Raw genomic sequence first — 21,172 nt, 5'->3', positions numbered from 1 at the left:
AATAAAATAACAAATGAATACCATAATTTGACAGGCTAAAGCTCAAGAAGTGTCATATAAAGATATTCAACCATTCCTCATCTCCGTTGTATCCCTTTATTTTTGCTATTTCAACCAATTTATATTTTTTCATTAACACTCTAAAGCTTTCGAAATTGAGATCAAAGCAACTCAAATTTAGATTCAGATTATTGTTAAATTTTCCTGACCCTAGCAACCTGGCCAATTTCTACTTAGCACATTCCTTGCAGTAATGTTTAATTATTATGCAGATCTATTGAATAAAAGACACAATTGGGATCTTAACATAAAGAGTGCAAACAAATTAAATTACACCATTCTCAATCATATACACAAAGATTTTCTGCCCTTCAAAATGTTGAAAATGGTTGTCATTGATGTCAAAGGCTGTCCAATTGAAAGAGAAAGTTACATAGTCAAATAGTATATTTCGAGCCTCTTGGAAATATTGTTTTTGGATTTTTGATGCCCCATTTGGATACCCTATCTTTGAATTCATTTTTACTCCAATTATCTTGCTCAAATGAGAGCATAATTGTTAAAATTGGCAACTAGGGCCAAATTCCACTTTGGGCAGCTCCTTTGAAGAAGATAATTGTGGCATTGAATTCCTCTTTTCGAGAGGACCAAAGTCGACCTAAAGATCGCTAAATTTGGATAAGGAAAAATATATTTTTGAAAGCAAGCCCACTCACGTGTAATTTATCAAGGTTGGCTTGGAGTTAATTAGTCAAGTTGAACCCCTCTCCATCTTATATAAATAGAGGTGTCCTACAACCTCATTAGATCCATCCAAGTGCATCAACCTTCTTCTTTGAGGCCGTCACAGAAGAAAGGAAGACAAGGCGTGGGCATTTATGAGTTTTTGAAGTGTTTTCTTGTCATGGAACAGGTTTGAATTTGTGCAGGTGGAGGCTGTAGGCTAGGAGAGAGGTTTGAAGGTTGTTTTGGGTATGGTTCTATGTGGGAGAGCCAATGTTCAGGCAGTCGCAGGTGTCCCTTATTGCAGGAGGTCATAAGGCTCATTTGAGAGGCTATTTGTGACAACTGTAGGGTGATGCAGGAGTTTGGAAGAATATTGGGCAGTTGGGAAAGGGTTGGTAGGCCTAATGTAGGGCTAGCCTTTTCCTAGGAAGCCGTACTAAATAGCTGGAGTAAGGAAGAGAAGGAATGCCACTGTAGAAGGGCTATTTGAGCAAGGTTGTGAGGGCTATACAGTGGGTCAGAAGCCCTAACTAGAGCAACAAGTACAATAATGAACAATCATATAAATCAAGGTTTGAATCAACTTACCTAGGAAGGAAGGCCACAACTTTTAGCACAAGATCTGGGCAATCTAGGCTCCTTGTCTTCAAGCCCTAATTGCAGACCTTTGACCACAAAGTTCCTTACCACATTGACCTAGTTTGACTACCTAGTATTGGACTCTTTTGGGTTCATTACAATTAGCAAAGGAGGCCACACTAATTGTCCTTGGACCAAGATCCTTTTGGAGACTATTTTGTAGTTGCTTTGACTACCATTGATCACTGGTTAGGGCAAAGTTTGTTCGTTGTTTTTTGAAGGCAGAATGGAAGATTTGTTTGGGATGCTTCTTTGTCATTTGGACAGTAGTGTTGATCACCATAATGGCAAATCAATTTTGACCTTGATTGTACTCTCTCTCTGTGTTGAACATTTGATATTTGATAATAAGAATAATTGCTTAAGTTTTTCCCTGGCTTGAGCTAATTCCCGTGTTCTCTTGTCTTGGCTTGTCTTCAGTATATGTTATTTATGTTCTTTTTTCAATTACTATTAATGTGATAATGGATTATGTGATTGTTAATGAAAGAAATGAAATTGAACTTGGGCTCATGTGGATCATTGAAGTAATTGTCCTAAGCAAAGAACATGTTAACAAAAATTAACAATAATATATATAGTTGGAAAGCTTATTTTGAGGCCTTTCCAACGACATATGGCACTCCCTCTAACTCCTCATTGTTGAGGAGGAAATGCTTATTTGAATATGTTTGTTATACATTTTGCTAGTTGCACAAGTCAACCCTCCCGGTGGACAAGTCGACCCAATTTAGATCCCAAATGCACTATAAATAGGTGTAAGAAGAAGCATTTCTAGCCACTCACTCAAGAAGCTCAGATCCATCTAAGCAAGCGAAGAGAAGGAGTTTTGAGGTTCCTACCTGATGAACGAGAAGTGGAGGGAAGCTGAATTGGAGAGTACAAAAGGAAGCTGAGTTATGTCTCTGTGAAGGCTGAAGTTTGAGGGCCGAGATCTGCTATTTTACTGGGCCGAGTTCTATTGTTTGAAGATCAAGTTCAGGCTTGGTTTGAAGTCCAAGCTCAGTGTGAAGGAGAGAGGAGCAACTACCAGGAAGACAAACTTTCTTTGACTAAGAATTGTTTCTTGAAAAAGTAAACAAGCTAGAAGTTGGAGCTCACTGAGGATTGGTGTCCTCGTCTCCTTAGCAGGTAGGAGTCTACTATATTTGTAAGTGTTATGAAACCAACTCACAAAAAGATAGAAAAGATAGAACGACGACTTAAAAATCAGCCTCTTTTAGGGGGCAACCTCCTGTACATTACACAAATGAAAAATTCTTGGATGATACAAATGACAAGACTTCCTTTCTATATATAGGAGTCTAAGGGGTCATAATATAATTAGAGCCGACATAACAATAATAATGTAAGGGCACAACAACAACAATAGTGGGCTTCTATGGGGCACAATAATAACAATATGGGGACTACATGGGCACAATAATATAATAAGGGGGTTGCACTAATAACATTAAGGGGTTATACTAATAGTATGGGGATCTAACATGCCCCTCTCCTTCAAAAAGTGTTGTCCTCAACACTTTAGTAGTTTTGGGTGCTTCTTTATAAAATTCTCGTCCTCCCATGTGGAATCTTCAGTTGGTAAGTTCTTCCACTTAATGAGATACTCTGAAATTGATCGATTTTGTAGTTGTCGGGTTCTTGTTTCCGTGACTGCTTCAGGTTCCAATATGATTTTTCCTTCCTCATTAAGTTCCGACAATATTGTTTGAACTGGGAGCTTGTCACCTTTAACCTTCTTTAAGCATGAAACATAGAAAACTGGGGGTACATGGGGAGATGCAGGAAGTTCTAAGTTGTATGCCATAATACCAATCTTTTGCAGCACCTTGTAAGGACCATAGTACTTTGGTGATAATTTACTATCCTTCTTAGCTTGCTTGAGGGACATTTGTTTGCATGGTTGTATTCGTAAAAATACCCAATCGCCTATATCAAAACTTCTTTCATTGCGATGTTGATCTGTCTGTTGTTTCATTCGATTCTGCGCGAAAGTGAGATTATCCTTTTCTTCTTGATATGTCCTTCTATCTTGAGAGTTTGAGGAGTGGTAATTCCTGTCAATGCATTACAAGATATGGTTGGATTCATTTCTTCTTTCTCTGGGGTTGGTTTCTGGTGTATATCCTTTTCTTTTGAAGTTTCTTGATCCTTTTCTTCCTCCTCTTCACAATCAATGTAAAATAATTTCTTCTCAGCACACTTATGACCTTTAGTGTATTTTCCATCACAACTGTAACGAAGGTCGTTTCCTCCTTTATCTTCCAATTGTTGTGGTGTCAACCTTGTAGGTTGTGGAAGGCTAGGAGAAAAAACACTTCCATTTTTATAATTGTGAGTGGTAGGATTTCTTGTTGCCATAATTTTGCTTTCAATTTTTCTTTCCAACCTCAATGCCTTTTCCAATGAATCAGGTTCCCAAAGACGGACCTCACGTTGAATGTTATCCTTTAAAGTCCCTATGAAGACATCAATCCTCTGCTTCTCTGGAATATCATTTACCCTTATATTCAATTTTTGGAAGTCCTCAATGTGCTCTGCCATTGAACCCTTTTGTTTGAGATTTATCAATTGGCTAAAGAAGGTGTTGCTCTTTGTATTCTCATAATGTGCTATCATTTCCTCTGTGAAAATTGACCAAGTGACAAGTGGTTTACGAGAACAAAGAGAACAAAGCCCGTTATACCATAAAAATTGATTCGGTTCTAAATATTTAGATGCAATACATACCTTTTGTAACAAATGCACCTCATGTGGATCAAAATATTTCTCCACCTGTAATATCCATGTTATGGGATCCTTGCCATCAAACTTCCTTATATCAATATTTTTCTTGACTTTAGGAGCTCGATCTTGAAACGACTTTAACTCTGTAATTTTGGATCTCCAAGTTATGAAATTACGTCTTGTGGTAGCTCTTTGAGTTCTCTTTCTAACCCCACCAGTCTGATCAATATTGGATTCTTCAAGAAAGAGTTATGCCAAATCTCCTACGATGACCTGATTATAGACTGGTTCAGTAGATCGAACTTGTACGACCTGCCACATGTCACATTTTCCACCTTTGGACCTGAAAATGCTACACAGACAACTATCGTCTGTCCTCTTTCTGTAACTTCTTACGAAATTTCAATCTAATACTCAGAGAGAGTTATGGCTATTTTCCCAAGGTCACCTGTTTGGGATGTAATTCGGGATCCTGCAAAAACGCTCACTTCCTTGGATCATATCTTCAAAAATATAGCGAGAAAAGCTTTGAAATTTAGACCCGAGGTTTAGAGAGATTTACGCTCAAATGGGTTTGTTTTTTGCTTCTGAAACGTCGCAGAAAAAAAGTTACAGCGCAAATGCCACGATGCCCTGTTTGGAGTAGCCAAACGCTAGAATCCAAAGCTCTGATACCAAACGTTATGAAACCAGCCCACAAAAGAAAAGATAGAACAACGACTTAAAAATCAGCGTCTTCGAGGGGGCAACCTCCTTTACATTACACAAATGAAAAATTCTTGGATGATACAAATGACAAGACCTCCTTTCTATATATAGGAGTCTAAGGGGTCATAATATAATCAGAGCCGACATAACAATAATAATGTAAGGGCACAACAATAACAATAGTGGGTTTCTATGGGGCACAATAATAACAATATGGGGACTACATGGGCACAACAATATAATAAGGGGGTTGCACTAATAACAATAAGGGGTTACACTAGTAGTATAGGGACCTAACAGTAAGTTGGTGCTTACAAGAGAATTAACGTCCTCATCTCCTTGACAGGTTTAAGCCTGCTAAATTTGTAAGTTGGTGCCTAGAGAGGATTGGTGTCCTCACAAATGATTGTAATAAATTGCAGATTGTTTTCAAGCGTTTCATCTTCAAGTTTTGACTTGCACTTTGATTTATGTGCTCACACATTGTGGATGACAGATTATGTGATGTGAATTTAGTTTCAAGTTTAACTAAGTGAAAAACTGTTAAAAGTAACGAAAAATTGATTCAAACCCCCTCTCAGTATTTCCAACCCAATTTTGTTGTTTCATTAACAAAAATCATCTACAACACACAAGGGCTCCCTTCACGGGATAATGGCACTCTGAGGAGAAACACAAATGCAACTAAATCTTGGAAATGATCTAGTTGATCAAATCCATTGCAGATCTGTCCTTCAGCTTTGCTGGCTGATTTAGATTCTTTGCCCTTGTTACCTCTTGCACTCTTCCTCGAACCCTGCACACTTGGATTGAAGTCTGTCCCCACCCAATCAATGAGATCTCACTATCTCACTATTTTGTGCTCAAAGATGTGGCTTCTCCTTCTTTTTATAAGTTTGAGTTATTGATTGAATCCACAACCTTAATCTCCAAAGTGATTAACGATTGAGATTAGATCTCAACATCACTTTAGATAAATGGTTGAGATTCATTTTATTCACTAATGCAAATAACCTTTGCATTTAATTAGATTAACTCACTTTATCATATAAAAATCAATTAAGTAATTGCTGAGGTTAAAGGTCAATTAGAAGATTTCCACACTCCTGGACACCTAGGTCATCAACAATCATAGAAGCTGCAAATTCTGAGTTAGATTGGTGTAAATCTTTAGCCATGTAAAGTATTGTTGGGATAAAATATGGCATTAGACCAGTGTTGGGATCATCTTTGACATGGGTTTGGAGCTGGGAGGCAGTTTTCTAAATTATGAGTTTCTTCTCCTCAAGCTACTACAACGGGTCTCTCTAACTCACTACTACAATGGGTCTCTCTAAAGAGTTAGGTTTGAATAATATTACCTTTTTCCTGATTTCTAACCCCAGATTCAACATATAGATGTTTTGAACTAGGTCTAGAGATAATTTTGCCTTGGACTCTAGTACATAAACCTTTAGGATATATTCATCATTGGTCATCTCCTTCTGGAATATGTACATAAATTGTACATTGTAGGGATAGTCCTAGCATTGATTGGCTCTTTGGATTACTGCATCTGTAAACTCATGAAAATGTCCTAGCCTACGTTACCAGAAATGGAATCGTTTCCTAAAGAAAACGTATAGAAAATGGAACAACACGAAAAATGATTTTTTGTACGACCATTTTCGTTTGTCAGTTCACGAAACCGATTTCTCTAGAAATGGATGGTTTCTTGAAACAATTTTTGAGAAATGTGATTATGGTTTTCCTTAAACGTGTTCATTTTTCCCACATCTCCAGTTGATTCCATTTTTAACAGGCAAATAAATTTAATAAGTTTTCACAACCATTTTTACGGTTACCTTATATAGCATAGTCAGAGTTTAGTGGCACGAACGAAAGCTGGTTGGCGGGCATGGTATTGGATTCGAGTCGTCAGATTACATCACAAACTATATCTATTCAAGACAAAAAGCTTTATAAGATCCTCGAGGCTTTCAATTTCATTTCACACCACGATTTGTGTTGACAAGGGTTCGATTTCTGTCATTTTTCAACTATAAATTTGATTCGCCAACTAGTTTTTCTTTGGTCACGCTTACAGATTCTTGCTTCTTGTAGGTATTTGCACTTACATTAAGCTCAATTTTTCGGATATTGATGGTTTTCGATATACTTTGGTCTAAACTGTAAGATTGGGCTTCGTGGGATTCGATCCTTGGACTGGTCATTTTGGCTAGTTTCCTTGAGCTTTTGCTTGAATGCTTTGGTTTGGAATTCGTGCATTTAACCTTACTACCATAGATTCTTCGAAGAAATGGCACGAACTCCAACCTCTCAAGCTACTTTGGTTGCTGACAATTTTTGTAGAGATAAATTAATCTATTTTTCAAAGCAACATTTTTATTCTTTCGCTTTAATATCATTCAATGCACTCTATCAAATGTAGTGTCTTAAGTTTAAGGCACGATTGACAATGTCTTAGACTCATACTCGCCGAGGATTTGGAGGTACAAAGAAGGATGTTCAAGGAGATAAGGAGATTATTTCGTCGAAGCATTATCTAGGTATTTAATTTGTGCTCATTGACGCCCAGAGGTTTTTGCTGTTCAGCCTCTCAATTAGAACTTTGGTTGTAATTCTTTGGTCACACAATTTCCAGGGTATGCAATAATTGTTTTTGTCTGATCTTGCATATCGAACATTCATCTCGGTGATGGTGTCGCCCCTAAGCCTAAAGTTCATCCACATTCCACATTTGCAATAGCTGTTGTTATTGTAACATTGGTGTGCATGCATATCAATTTTGTCTGGCCATCCTTGCATGCCTTCTTGTGATGTGGTTGAGCATTGTTGAATTATATTCTTTTATTCTAGTTTCGTATGAAAATAGCTTGCAAACTATTGTTCCATTCTTCCATTTTTTTTTGTGTTCATCTACCCGGTTCACTAATCCACTATGGCTAAATGTGATCATTACAATTTCACCTATGTAAACAATGAATGTTGATGATGAATGCTTTGTTTTATGTTTTTCATATTTTTGTTGTTTTTTTCTCTCTCCTTGTTTCTTGAATGCGAAACCTCCAAACTCCATTTCCCGTTCTGTTGTCGTTTCTTCCTTCATTTCCCGTTTATTGTTTCTGGTAACATTGGTCCTAGCGTTGATTGGCTCTTTGGGTTACTGCATCCGTAAACTCACGGAAATCTAATGTGGGATGCTCACTGATCCATCTCTCCCACCATTTATGTGTTGACTCTTCCAAGTGCTGAAGGGCAATGGTTAACTTATCTTGTTGGAAATAGATACTTCTCACTTGGGAGTTAAGTTTTATGTCACTAGTACTTGTATTGATACTAGCATGCTGATGTCATACTGGTTCAATGGTCAGGAGGGCCAATTGGCATCCTGCTTCATGGTCTATCTGTATGTACTAATAGGCATGTCTATGAGACATTTTATACAAATATATTTTCTTTCATGATTTTACGTATAATATTACAGAAAAATACGAACAATTTTAACATTTCCACAGACTTTGATTCATTTATATTTCCTTTCTTGGTCAATCCATCACACAGAGTACATCAATAGACAAGATAGAACTAAATTTTAAAACTATAAAACTCAATTTCTCAAAGTATTGAGAGTCGAGATCAAACTAAAATATACTAGATGACAATAAAAAAGTACCAAATTTCCTTAGAGGTGGTTATTAGTTGATTTTTCCATCCTTCACTTGTGGGAGTTTGTTAGAGGAGCGCTATGGTCCTTGGTCCCTTGGTTGACTCCTTCACTTATTACATCAATTTGACCACATTTTGGAGGAGTGCACACTTCTTAGCTTTGTTGGATCATACGTGTGGTCGTAGTTGGTTACATTTTCAACCTTCTTGAGAAGAGATGTATTGGAGATGGTGGATGGGTCATTTGTGATGAAGTTTGGTAGCTGCGGTTGGTATTCAAGTTGGCCCATGAAAGAAATAAAAGGAGGGAATTTAAAATTTAAATTTTGAATTTATTTTTGGTTCCAAAAGTAAAGTCGGCCTAACATAAGGACGTGCCCCTTGGGCACCAAAAGAATATTGGGACTCGATCTCCGTGATTGAGAGACAATTCAGATGACCATCATTTGCTGATGTTTCTATTGAAACATGCGAAGAGGAAGATTTCTGAGCTAATTCTGAGAGGGTTGAAGTTCTTGTGTTTGCATATTCTTGTGTCTGTGGGAGGGTTGAAGCCCTAAAGGAGGCCTAGAGCTTCAGTTTGTGAGCAAAAGGGACCTTAACTTAATTCTGGCCAGTTGAGATAAGAAAGAGGAAGGCAACAACCTGTTTTGAGACCAGGTCTCAGCGCTAAAAGGGGCCAAAAAATTTCAGACATTAAGAAGAGAAGACCGAGCTGACTCAGACTTGTGCAAAGGCCAACAAGGTAGAGAAAGAGACCACAGGAAGGTGATTTAAGGATTGCTGTTCATGGGAGAAGGGCTAGTCTAGCCCATGAGTTCCTAGGTTGTCTTATGAAACTTAGATTTTACTTTTGTTGAATTGAAGAATTTCTCCTATGAAAAAATTGCTAGGTTTTTCCCTAGTTAGGGTTTTCATGGGGTAAAATTTTGTCTCTTGTGCTTGGCTGTCTCTTTATGATGCCACTGTCATATTTGCATTTTTGTTGAGATTTTCTATGTATAATTGGTTAATGATATGTGACATAAGATGAATTGGCTAAGAAATCATTGAGATTTTCTATGTATAATTGCTTAATGATATGTGACATAAGATGAATTTGCTAAGAAATCATTGGAAAGTTATTATCAATTTAGAAGATCAAATTTCTCATGAAAAATCAACATGGTATTAGAGGTTGGTGAAAGAGTAGCCATCGAGTAACTTTAAGAAGCCGGTGTTGATTTGGGGTAGCATCGGATGTGCTCTAGCCATGAAAATTGGCGGAGAGGCTAAAGCACATGAGATCTCCAAGACCCAGAAATGGTTTGGACAGATTGTACCCGGTTTGGGAGATATTAAAATAATTAATATTTTTAATGGAGTTCCTAAGTCTAAACTTAGAAAAAATAAAATATTAATGGGTATTAATATAAAACTGGGTTAGAAGGTTCCAAAAGTCTTGGATCAAGCCAAATCTAATCTTAGCTGTTGGTTAGAGATTTAATCTCGACCGTTGAAGGACCAACGAGAAAAGTATAAGAAGAGGCTTGAGGGTCAGTTGTAGAACACATTAGAGTGATCAGTCATTCAGTTTGTTAGAGCGGGGTTGCTAAGCAAAGTTGAATCAATGATCAACAACGAGGCGCAGTGAGTACGAGACAGAGAGGCAGGGACAATACTGGGAGACCAACACAGAAGTAGAGAGAGCGAGAGCAGCAGCTAGTCCAGGCTACACAGAGCCCAAAGGGATTCCTCATCCACGCAGAGGGCAGAGGGAGTGACGTAGAGGGTCCCAGAGGCTGCACAATGCTTCAAAGCGCTGACGCAGAGGGTCCTGGGGTTGACATAGGTCAGTAGAGGGCTGACACAAAGGCCATAAGGGCCAGTGCCAAGCTTTAGTTGTGCCAGAGAGGGTTTCGTGGGACAAGTTTTCTGAATAACTGTTTCCGGATATAGAGGTATTGCTGCCGTGTATTTTTTCTTTGTCGGGTGAGCCGGTTAGGCACCCAGTTGTAGTAAGATAGATTGCATAATAATATAAGCCTTTGAATAACTGCACCAGTTTTCCCACATTGGGTTTTTCCAGGGACATTTGTCCAAAAATAACGGTGTCACTTCTGTGCTTGTTTTCTTTTAGTTGATGATCTGTAGATGTTGTAACTGTAATGTGTTTATTTCGGTATTTAAATGTATTAGATAGCTTGTTCGAATTTAAACAAGTAGAAGAAATAAACTAGCAAAATACAGATTAATTTTCTAACGGATAGACTTAGAAAATTCAACGTGGCATCAGAGCGTGGTTGCAGATCACATGAAAACTGAAGGCATCAGCCGAACAAAGCATTTGCATCAGATTTCGTTGTCCCGAGTGACAGACTTGCAGAAGGTGAAAGACGAAGGAGTGACGCAGAGGGACTGCGTCATTAGTGTGGGCTAGAGAGAGGCCATCGCAAAGGCTGAGGGAGGTAGAATCAAGCTCACGTAGAGGTCAGGAGGGCTGACACAGTTGACTGAGGGAGCTGATTTGCCGGTGCTGGGATTGCACAGAGCCAAGTGGCTCAATCTTTCAGTTGCTGGGGCATAGGAGGCTGTGGGTAGTTTGCGGAGCAAAACTGGTGGGGTACTGTGGTCAGAACAATACCTAACAAGGCAAGACCAAGGTGGAGGGAGTTGCTGCCGAGCCGGATTTCTAGCCAAGGAATCTGGATCAGTGTTGTAGCTGCACAGACGATCGGAGAGGAGCAACTTGACAGTTGGTAGAAGGATTTCTAGGAGGGAAATTGAGACTTAGAGGGAGTCCAGAAGAGAAATTCCTGGCGGGAAGTAGAGAGACTCAGCAAGAGTCGAACTGAGAACTTCCAGACGGGAAGTAGAGACTCAGCAGGAGTCCAACCAAGAACTTCCAGGCGGGAAGTAGAGAGACTTGGAGGAGTCGACAGAAGAGCAGCGAGATGGCCGTGAATGGGCTGAGAGATCAGGGTATTCTGGATGGAGCATCTAACTTTGTGTTTTAGAAGGCCAGGATCTTGTCCATTCTAGACAAACATCGCATCAAGGGCTTCGCCTTGAGAACTATGGCTATCCCAGTTGACCCGGTAGCAAATGATAGGTACGAGGAGGCAATGGCTAAGGCAAAGTGCATCATCCTTGATGGGGTCAAGGATCATGTGGTACCACATATTGCCAAGAAGGAAACGACAAAGGAGATGTGGGACACTTTGAAGACATTGTACCAACATACTTTCGTGCAGAGGAAGATGCTCTTGGAGAATCAGCTAAGATCATATCAAATGCAGAAGGGAGAGCAGATAGATGTCTTCCTCAGTCGGCTGAAGGAGATCCGTGACCAGCTAACTTCCATAGGGGCCATGCCGGATGAGGAATTGATGGTGAGGACCGCACTTAATGCAGTCTCCGAGGATTGGGAGATATTTGTCCAGAGCATACTGGGCAGGACGAGTCTTCCAGATTGGGAAGAACTGTGGGCGGCTCTTTGTCAAGAAGAGATCAGACGGCTGACCAAGGCGGGGAGTAGCGACAAAGGGGTCAGGATCAAGAAGGAGGAGGAAGAGGATGCGGCTCTGGCATTTGCGGGAAAGCAGGAGAAGAGAAAGAAGAAGGACCTCTCCAAGGTCAAGTGCTTCCATTGTGGGGAATTGGGTCACTATGCGAACCAGTGTTCGAGGAAGAAGAACAAGGGAGAGGCTTTTGAGTCCAGGGCAGCGCCAGTGAGGGCGGAGAAAGAAGTCGAGGAGGATGATGATTGTGCCATGAGTGCTCATGTACCTCTAGAGAAGAGGTGGGGAGACATCGAGCTGTAGTCAAGAGGACTAATGGTGATGAGGGGTAGGATCCTTGAGGTACCCAACCTCTTGGATTATACCTTGCTATGGGAGCCCCGAAGAGGAGTAGCAAGACTAGCGGATGTCGGTGGAGACGGATGCAGATGAATCGACAGGGAGTGCTATAGTGCAGGAGTCCCCGGGTAGCGTGAGGCTAGCAGGTTCGCAAGCGGGAGTGTTGCACTAGTGCAGGATGGCACAGAGAGGTGTGCAACGGTGCGAGATGTAGGGAGTTGTTGCAACAACGTAGAGGTCAGTAGAGGGAGCACTTGTTAGCGGCAGAGGGAGCTTCAACATCGGGAGTGATTCTAGCCTAATAGGGATGTTAGATGTTGGGTGGATCAGTTACTTGCTTCTCAGTAACTGAGTTGCAGTGCAGTAGCAGTATGCAGTGGCACGATGCAGCGTGATGAGAGGGATGCAGTGCAGATGCAGTGCAGATGCAGTGCTGGGAGGATGGACCAGCAGCAACACGGATGTAGAGGGAGCTGCCATACGGATGCAGCAGTGGCAGGGCCATGGGTAGTAGTACAAGATGCAGCAGTGCAAAGGATGTTGGGCAGGGAGGCCTAGCATCAGCACAGGTACCTGTGCCGGATAATTAGTGTGATACTTAGTAAGGAGTATTACTAGAGCACAATCCTCGCTAAGAGGGAGTGTTGATTTGAGGTAGCATTGGATGTGCTCTAGCCATGAAAATTGGTGGAGAGGCTAAAGCACATGAGATCTCCAAGACCCAGAAATGGTTTGGACAGATTGTACCCAGTTTGGGAGATATTAAAATAATTAATATTTTTAATGGAGTTCCTAAGTCTAATTCTGAACCTCCGCAAATGCATAACCTTACCTTTACGGTCTAATATTACTGACATAGAAAAGTGGGATTTTTGGAATAGCCAACGATCAATCTATTTTTTGCTCCCGCTTCCTAGCTAGCTACTTAAAAATAGGGGCGCATACTTATATAAATATAAATAGAAATATACATATCAATATAAAAATAGGGGCACGTACTTATAAATAGAAATATTGATCTAAATCTCAATATAAATAGGCAAGCCCACCCACTCAGTGAAACAACTATATGCGCAACTCGTCAATCAAAATGTATGTTTGTTTCACATATTATTAATTAGATTATTGGAAATCAAGGGGGTTATGCCTGTACACTATGGACTTACTTACTGGCTTTCAATACGTTTAGCCTAATAAATAGGGAGGGGCAAGGCAGGCTATGTGGATGGTAGGGGCAACCTTAATGACGAAGGTATTTTTGGGTTTTTAGCCCCACTATCTTCACCGGACAAGTGAATGGGGGAGCCGTGGCAAACGAAACCTCGGTTCGTCTCGCCCTACCCCTATTATTATTATCTTTTAGGGAGGAAATTGCCCCGCACCTGACTGTGATAAGCCTTCCTGAGACCAGTGGACCTCGAATAGCTTCGTAACTAGCGATTGATCAGAGCCTCAGGCTCAGAAATAATCCCGATAAGGCACTTAGCCTGAGCATAGCGAGCGAAGGGTAAGGGATAACGTCGCTGGAGTGTCTTTAAACTTAGGAAAAATAAAATATTAATGGGTATTAATATAAAACTGGGTTAGAAGGTTCCAAAAGTCATGGGTCAAGCCAAATCTAATCTTAGCCGTTGATTAGAGATTTAATCTCGGCCATTGAAGGACCAACGAGAAAAGTATAAGAAGAGGCTTGAGGTTCAGTTGGAGAACATACCAGAGTGATCAGTCATTCACATTGCTAGAGTGGGGTTGCTAAGCAAAGTTGAATCAGTGATTAGCAGCGAGGGGTAGTGAGTACGAGACAGAGAGGCATGGACAATACTGGGAGACCAGCACAGAAGTAGAGAGAGTGAGAGCAGCAACCAGTCCAGGCTATGCAGAGGCCAACAGAGGCAACACAAAGACTAGAGGGATTGCGTCATCCATGCAGATGGTAGAGGGAGTGACGTAGAGGGTCCCAAAGGCTGCGCAGTGCCTTAGAGGGCTGACAAAGAGGGTCTTGGGGTTGACACAAGTCAGTAGAAGGTTGACGCAGAGGCCAGAAGGGCCAGCGCCGAGCTTCAGTTGTGCTGGAGAGGGTTTCGTGGGACAGGTTTTCCGAAAACCTGTTTCCGGATATAGAGGTATTGCTACGGTGTATTTTTTCTCTGTCAGGTGAGCTGGTTAGGCACCCAGTTGTACTCAGATAGACTACATAATAATATAACCCTCTGAATAGCTGCACTGGTTTTCCCGCATTGGGTTTTTCTGGGGACATTTGTCCAAAAATAACGGTGTCACTTGTGTGCTTGTTTTGTTTCAATTGATGATCTGTAGACGTTGTGACTGTATTGTGTTTATTTCGGTATTTAAATGTATTAAATAACTTGATTGAATTTAAACAAGTAGAAGAAATAAACCAGCAGAACACAGATTAATTTTCTAATTGATAGACTTAGGAATTTCCAAGCCGGGTTGGGGAATGTTTGTCTTTAGCCAAATGTTATCAAGCCCTAGAATGGAAGATAAATCGCAGTTGAAAAATTGGATACAGTGTGGACTGTGGAGTAAAAGGTTGAATAAGAAGTCAAGAGAATTGAAAACTGACCAAGGGGCATCCATGAGTGATCGATTTGGTGGTCTGTGAATGGAGCGATAAATATAGTTACATTTTTGAGCAAACTAGTCGATGAATGGATGTAGTGTAGAATCAATTTTTGTGGTTGGTTCTATATGCAATCAATCATCCTGGAAGTGAATTCCTAAGGTATGCTTAGTATATTACAATAAGCTCTTGAGGGTTATGCACAAAGCCTCTTTGAGCTATGTATAGGGTGATTGATTTGTGTGATTGGAAGTCTAAACAATAGTGCGAGGGTATACAATTGCAGTGGCCCAAATGTTAAGTGCGATGTGACCGAATTTCAATTGCAATTGGCGGCCCAAATGACACCCTTTTGGAGCGATCTCATTTTGTACAACATGGAGTGTTATGTTCTGGTGCAATTGAAGGCGCAATCTAAATCTGATGTGATATGGTGTGATCAAGTGATTGATGTTCTGGTGTAAGTCTAAGCTATGGCATGATCAAGATCTATCTAAAAGATCAATCTCTGGACTGATGTGTTAATGTGTAGTTCTTTATTTTGGTTGCTTGTTTTGGTTGAATGCATGGTGCATGCAATGAAGCAATGACCTGTAGAGTATTGGAGGAGATCTATACATAACTAGATCATGTGAAACACAACTACATTGACAATGTGATTTGATCAAATGCGAGTTGATCAATAAATGAAGTAATTATTCCTAGTGCGTATGTAATCTATTGTGGCTTGCAAATCAAATGTAGTAGTCAAATGTGGTTGTTGGATGGAAGATTGGAACGATGTGGGTGATATTGTATAATGCCATATAAAAGTCTAAAAGTGTGCTCAGTGTGACCTGGTTTGTAATGCAATGGCATGAAAACGACAGAGTAGTGATTGAGATGTTGCTCGTGGTCTATTTCATTATTTGATCTACAATTAGAACATAAAAGGATCAGTTTGACAAAAGTGCTTATGATCAATCTGGTATTGGTGTGTATAGGTACAATAGAATAAATATGCGGCTATAACTATGTCATTGGGTGCGCACAAGATCTGTGCCTGAAATCTTGTCGGATGGATCGATTTGAGCAATCCCAAGAGCTGTAGATTGTGTTAAGAACAAAGTATCATGTGTTGGCAATTTTTATGTGAGGTATCGATCAGGGTGTGTTTTTGATTGCTGTGTGTAGTGCATTGTGAGTAACCCAACCCTGTGCGATTGAGACAAAACATCTTAATGCAACGAGGGCAAGAAATCAAGTGTGTTGTTGATCTGGAATTTATCCAGGACAAAGAATTGAAGGTATTACAGACTCATGTGCATGGATGCGCCTATGTTACTTTATGCAATGGATCGATAAGATTGCGAAATACATAGACACTGAGGCAGTTAGAGAAAACATAACAGGCAAACATGTAAACACAACAAGTTTAATAAGGAGTTCACCCAATGCTCTTGGGCTACGTCTCCTGGTCTAGCCTTCAGTGGTGGCCTCTTTATTATGTTTTCAAAGCAGAGTTTCTTTACAACAGTGAGCTCAATTTGAGTCTCACTCAACATATATGAATCAATAGGATTTGAGTGCACAGACTCTCCTTACTGATACTTGACCTCTACTGGTCACAGTAGTATGAGCCCAACCTGAAACTCATACATGACAGGCCTATGTCGAGGAGCTCGCTTGAACCTCCCAAGCTTTCTTTGGAGTGCACGGACTCTCTGACTCTCTTTGGCTCTGTCTGGCTTGATGTTGCCCTCTGGTCAGCTTGGCTTCTTCTCTTTGTTATTAACTAACTCTCTTTCCTGCTTTTCTGCCCTCCCTGTCTCTGTTAGTTCGTGGCTTTAAAGCTAGTTTGCTTTCTGTCGGTTCGTTTCCGCTTCTCGACGTTCTGGTTTTCCTTCCTCTGTTCGTTCGAACTCCCTTGTTCTGCGTCATCATCACTGTGTAACGCTTCACAGGGAGGTGGCCACCTATTCTGCAACGAGTGAGTGTGTCAGGTTCCTTGGACACATTTGAACGGTCGTTATTTCCGTTTGCTCCAAGATTGCCCGTGAAATACGAATCCCTGCCAACGAATCGTCCACGTCGGACTTCAAATCCCATATAATCTTGCTTTATCATCTGTCAAATCTGGTCATTCATCGGGATGCGCCTCTGCCGTTGATCTAGACCCCCCAGATCCTACGGTCATCGTGCATAGCGGGCGGATAATTAGCTCGACGGTTACCCGTCCAATGTGAGCGGTTTTCTCTCTCTTCCGCCGGACGTGTGTCACTCAGCTTGTGGCATCGGGCGGGACTCGGCGAAAATTGCTTACTGCCTTGAGGCCTTCTGATATCCTGTTAGTTTTGGGGCTTTCCTTCACTGAGGGGGACGCCTTGGGATACACGATTAGCTTTAGCACTAATCGCGTATCAGAAACCACCCCCGTTTCTTGAATTAGCCTCTGGTTTTGCCAATTTGCGCCAACGCGCGTTACCATGGGCCAACGGTCTGCACGCTCGACCAAGGGTCCTCGTTGCTTCGCGCTGATCACAATTGCAATTGTCACGAGGATTCCTTTTGATAGTTTGATCTTTCTAAGACTTGAATCTGTTTGGCATAATTTGAACGAGTTTATGAAAACTTAGAGAGTGTTTAGGATCTAATTCGGATCACGACCTTCCCAGTGAAAAAGCTTTTGGACCACCAAAGTTTATTTTTAAGCATCAATCAAGTGAGGGTACTGATTCCTCGCTTGCCCAATTTCTATCCATTTCGCGCTGCTTGGATTTGAACCTTTGAGTCCAATTCTCAGGTACTCGACATCCCCTCTGCGTGTAGTTCTCACCTTCCTGTCCAGAACTGTATCTTCCTGCAATTCGTTAAGATATTTAGGTAACAGATCATCAATAGAAGGCAACTGACTCTGCTCTTCGGGATCTTCAATCAATGAAGGTTCAAATAGTCTCAAATTGTCTGCATTAACAACTGAGTAGATGTGCATGTAAGCTGGTAAATCAAGGCGAAAAGCATTCTCACCAATTTTCTCAAGTATCTTGAAAGGTCCATACCTTATTGGCTTTAGCTTCTTACCTTCACCTTACATTTGGTCTTTGTTGATATACAGCCAGACTTGATCACCAACTTGGAAACTATGCTCCATCCGATGCTTGTCATGCCTTGCCTTGTACTTGGCTTGGCTCTTTTCCAGCTGTTCCTGTACTGCCTGGTGAATCTCTTGGATTTGTTTGACGAACTTGGTTGCCTTGTCCACATCACTGTGTCTATCAACCACTATGTCTTTACCAAAGACAAAATCCAAGGGAGACCTTGATGTGAAACCAAAACAGGTCTCAAAAGGAGATCTCTGTGTAGAAGAATGTTTAGCTTGGTTGTAAGCATGCTGCACATAACATAAATGTTCATCCCAAAGCTTGGGATGCTTGCTGCAATAGCCTCTGAGCAACTGGATCACTGTCTTGTTGACCACTTCTGTTTGGCCATCTGTTTGCGGATGAAAAGCTGTGCTCTTCTTCAGTCTGGTGTCCATCAATTCCCACAGACTTGACCAAAATTTCCCAACAAATCGGGTATCTCGATCAGATATAATGGAAGCGGGTAATAAAAAATGAACACATACATGCTGAAAGAACAACTTTGTAGTTTGTTCAGCTGTAATCTGTTTGTTACAAGGTATTAAAATACACATTTTGCTGAACCTATCCACAACAACATATAAAGAGTCATGACCTTTCCTAGATTTAGGCAGTCCTCCAACAAAGTCCATGGAGACACTTTCCCAAGGATGAGAAGGAACTGGTAGTGGAGTGTACAAGCCTAGTTTTCTATTGCTGGGCTTGCTTTTAGCACACATGGTACACCCTCTTACATATCTAGAAACTGTTTCATTCATTTTTGGCCAATAACAAAATCTTTGCAGCTGTGCAACTGTTTTACTTACACCAAAGTGACCTGATATTAGAGAAGTGTGTGCCTCTCGAATTATCTTTACTCTTTCAGTTTGAGGAATGCATAACTTTCCCAAATGATACAAGAGTTGGTCCTTAACATGATAATCCAATTCTTCTACTTGTTTTCCATGACTTAAAGTTGCATATACATCTTTAAAATCTATATCTTGAGCGTACTGTTGAATGTAGCTTTCATGCAATACTGAATTATGCTTAAGTGTAGTGGATGCATTTATGATTGGTTTGGACAACATATCTGCAACTTTATTGTGTATGCCATTTTTATATCTGATGACAAGATGAAACTGTTGTAGAAAACCCATCCACCTATAATGTCTTGATTGCTGCAACTTAGTTTGTGAGTGCAAATATTGAAGTGGTTGATGATCAGTATGTATAAATGTCTCTTTGCCCATTAAATAATGTTTCCACTTTTTCACACTCTGTACTAATGCATACAATTCTTTATCATATGTGGGATAATTAACTACTGCAGAATTAAATGTCTCAGAATGATAACATATGGGTTTACCATGCTGCATCAACACTGCTCCCATGGCATAGTCACTGGCATCCGTTTCTATCTCAAATGGTCTTTGAAGATCGGGCAGTGCTAGTATTAGTGTTGTACTAATCTTTTCTTTCAAGGTGTCGAAGGCTTTCTGCTGTTTGCCTCCCCACTGAAACACCTTGTTCAATCTTGTTAAAGCATGTAAGGGAGCTGCAATTAAGAAAAAGTTAAAAATAAACTTTCTCCAATACTGTGCTGCTCCTAGGAAGCTTCTAACTTCCGTAGCAGATTTGGGTTTAGGCCAGTTTACAATGACTGCAATCTTAGAGGGATCTATCTTCAATTCACCACCCCCTACAATATGGCCCAAATAATTCAAAGATGTTTTGCCAAATTCACATTTTGAGAGCTTAACATAAAGATTTTCTTTTTTCAAAACATCTAGAGTCTGCTTAACATGCTTTAAATGTTCTTCCCATGCTTTACTGAATATAAGAATGTCATCCAAATATACAATGACAAAATCTTCAAGAAAAGGTCTGAGTACATCATTCATTACTCTCATGAAAGTAGCAGGAGCATTAGTTAAGCCAAAAAGCATAACCAACCACTCATACAATCCCTGCTTTGTTTTGAAAGCAATCTTCCATGCATCTTGCTCTGCAACTCTGATCTGATGGTAGCCACTATGCAAGTCCAACTTGGAAAAATAAACAACTTCCTTTAATTGATCCAATAGATCATCTATGCGAGGAAGGGGATAACGATTTTTGATCGTTATCTTATTCAGTGCTCGGTAATCAATGCACATTCTCCATGAGCCATTTTTTTTTTCTCACCAAGACAATTGGAGACTCACATGGTGATGTGCTAGGTCTGATGAACCCCTTCTTGAGCAGCTCCTGTACCTGCTTCTTGATTTCTGCATTCTCTAAAGCGGACAATCTGTACATTCCGATGTGAGGCAATGGAGCATCTTGCTGCAAATTAATATCATGTACTATTTCCTTTTTGGGTGGCAGAGCTTTAGGTTCTTGAAATAGTATATCATATTCTGAAACAACTTTTTCTAAATCAGCTTGCTGTTTAGCATCAAAACCAAAAAATACATTGGTTTTATCAGGTTTCTTTTCTTCTACAACCATCAGTAAACATTGTTTGCATGAATTTACAATTCTTTTCATCTGCCCTGAGTTTATGAGAGTATAATTATTCTTGAGTTTATGAGCTCTTACAATATATTCGATTCCATCTTTAACGAGTTACTTGTTCTCAGCTCTATAGAAAATAGCTTTTCTATCATACAAGTAAGGACTTCCTAAAACAATTTCACATATATCCAAGGGAACTATATCTAACTCAACCTCATCTACAATTGCTGACCCAAAAGAAAACCTAAGTTTGCATTGTCTAGTCACTGGTAGCTGTGCTTTATCACATAACCAGCCTAATGGATATGGCTTTTTGTGAGGTGTGGTTGGTAGTCCCAACTTCTTTACAATTGCTTCATAAATTAAATTTGCTTGTGAGCCACTATCAAACAAAGTATCAATCTGTTGATGCTTGGAAACAACTCTAATATGAAAAAGCTCATGTCCTTTCCTCTCATTTTCTTCATTATCAGTAGATTGTGCATAATTACTAGTAGATGCTTTAGAATTTTTACCTTTTATATCTGTGGCTGCAATTGTTGTTTCATCTCCTGAGTCTGACCCCAAATCCTTTTGAATAGTTGCAACAGTCTTCTTCTTCTTGCCCTCGAACTTCTTGGGTCTCAGCTCCGGATGCAGGATCCAGCAATGATCATCATCATGCCCATCCTTCTTAC

At 40.3% G+C, this 21,172-nt stretch overlaps 1 protein-coding gene across 3 annotated transcripts in view; it reads left to right on the top strand.

Moving 5' to 3' along the window:
* The window catches only part of LOC149177348 (Cyclin/Brf1-like TBP-binding protein), a 411,187-nt gene that overhangs the window by 34,728 nt on the left and 355,287 nt on the right, over positions 1–21,172 (top strand). The gene's annotated exons all lie outside the window — the stretch shown is intronic.

Source organism: Pinus tabuliformis, chromosome 4_1 (genome assembly GCF_031772625.1).
Source record: "Pinus tabuliformis cultivar Carrire ecotype Pingquan chromosome 4_1, CPIR1, whole genome shotgun sequence".
Classification (NCBI taxonomy): Eukaryota; Viridiplantae; Streptophyta; class Pinopsida; order Pinales; family Pinaceae; genus Pinus; species Pinus tabuliformis.
The sequence above is the reverse complement of the archived record's forward strand: the minus strand, read 5'-3'. Positions and strand labels throughout refer to the sequence as shown.